Raw genomic sequence first — 2,500 nt, forward strand, 5'->3', positions numbered from 1 at the left:
ATGAAAGACACAGGTCTGCCACAAGCATGGAATCAGAGCGCCGCCTGTTATGAGCCAAAGGTGCACCCTGACGTGGCAAATCAGATGATGCCGCAGTCATTTACTTACGATAATCACAATCAACAAACCGGCCCCCCCCCCCCCCCCCAAAACACCTTTCCTTACAACAATGTGTACCTTAACCTAACCCGTATTGTACCTTAACCTAACCCGTATTGTACCTTAACCTAACCCGTATTGTACCTTAACCTAACCCGTATTGTACCTTAACCTAACCCGTATTGTACCTTAACCTAACCCGTATTGTACCTTAACCTAACCCGTATTGTACCTTAACCTAACCCGTATTGTACCTTAACCTAACCCGTATTGTACCTTAACCTAACCCGTATTGTGCCTTAACCTAACCCGTATTGTGCCTTAACCTAACCCGTATTGTGCCTTAACCTAACCCGTATTGTGCCTTAACCTAACCCGTATTGTGCCTTAACCTAACCCGTATTGTGCCTTAACCTAACCCGTATTGTGCCTTAACCTAACCCGTATTGTGCCTTAACCTAACCCGTATTGTGCCTTAACCTAACCCGTATTGTGCCTTAACCTAACCCGTATTGTGCCTTAACCTAACCCGTATTGTGCCTTAACCTAACCCGTATTGTGCCTTAACCTAACCCGTATTGCGCCTTAACCTAACCCGTATTGCGCCTTAACCTAACCCGTATTGCGCCTTAACCTAACCCGTATTGCGCCTTAACCTAACCCGTATTGCGCCTTAACCTAACCTATATTGCGCCTTAACCTAACCTATATTGCGCCTTAACCTAACCTATATTGCGCCTTAACGTAACCCGCGTTGCGCCTTAACGTAACCCGCGTTGCGCCTTAACGTAACCCGCGTTGCGCCTTAACGTAACCCGCGTTGCGCCTTAACGTAACCCGCGTTGCGCCTTAACCTAACCCGCGTTGCGCCTTAACCTAACCCGCGTTGCGCCTTAACCTAACCCGCGTTGCGCCTTAACCTAACCCGCGTTGCGCCTTAACCTAACCCGCGTTGCGCCTTAACCTAACCCGCGTTGGGCCTTAACCCAACACACGTTGGGCCTTAACCCAACACACGTTGGGCCTTAACCCAACACACGTTGGGCCTTAACCCAACACACGTTGGGCCTTAACCCAACACACGTTGGGCCTTAACCCAACACACGTTGGGCCTTAACCCAACACACGTTGGGCCTTAACCCAACACACGTTGGGCCTTAACCCAACACACGTTGGGCCTTAACCCAACACACGTTGGGCCTTAACCCAACACACGTTGGGCCTTAACCCAACACACGTTGGGCCTTAACCCAACACACGTTGGGCCTTAACCCAACACACGTTGGGCCTTAACCCAACACACGTTGGGCCTTAACCCAACACACGTTGGGCCTTAACCCAACACACGTTGGGCCTTAACCCAACACACGTTGGGCCTTAACCCAACACACGTTGGGCCTTAACCTGCTCTGTAATTGTCATACGACGCGTTAAATTAGTGTAGTGTTGCCTAACTGCAACCCCCGCAATATAGTTTGCTACCCGCACTGCCCGGTCCCCAGAGTATCGCTTCATGTTAAACACCTTGCAGCTATACACTGTAATGCGGATGGCAGCAGGACGTACATGCTCAATGCCCTTCGCAGTTGTTCATTGGCATTCGCATGGCGAAGCACAGCCTACGTTGTGGTACGGCTTGTGTCAACTGTCCGCTGATGTTGTACGTCCAAATCACACACTGTACTGCACATTGGTCCTCATGTACTGAATGATACATCGTGGTACATGTGTGACCGTACCACGACTGCGCCAACAACGGCGAACCATACGGTCCAAATATTGTGCACTCAGCTACGTGTCGTCTCCCTATAAGAGCTGGATTGCAGTATGGTATGCCGTGGATGGCGATCAGCATGAGCCGTCTGTTGATGTAGTGGCGCGTGTTGTCAGACGTAGTCGTCTCTTCTCACTCACCGTGATAGCATGGTGCACTGCGTTCCACATCTGCGACATGCGACAGAGGCCGGTTGACAGTCGTTCGCGCAATGGACATCGCATACGTACGGGGGCCACCTTCCACGTGTTCGCGAAGCGTGCACATGTTGTTGCGTGTATGTGGGCAGACATAGTGTGTCGTGACACCTGACACAGGCATGCAACAATCGTTGAATTTGCAAATGGCGATGGACGTCTACGTTTGCTGGTGACGTTACGCAAATGAACAACTGGTAAACCGTTGTGGTGCGGTTGTTCTCGCTAGAGGTGAATCAGTGATGGCGACGATCGGTTGAGCTACCAACCGGTTGTTTCAGCGATACCCACCATGCCCACGAACGTGAATGGCATGTGGGTGTGAAGCGATACGCGGCGGTGGCTGGGTGGGACCGTCCCCGGCCGGTGAGGGGGGGCCTCCCGGCGTGCTGGCCGCGCGGTGCGTGGGCGCACGCGCTACAGCCGGCTG

This window comes from Schistocerca americana, unplaced genomic scaffold (genome assembly GCF_021461395.2).
Source record: "Schistocerca americana isolate TAMUIC-IGC-003095 unplaced genomic scaffold, iqSchAmer2.1 HiC_scaffold_1103, whole genome shotgun sequence".
Taxonomy (NCBI): Eukaryota; Metazoa; Arthropoda; class Insecta; order Orthoptera; family Acrididae; genus Schistocerca; species Schistocerca americana.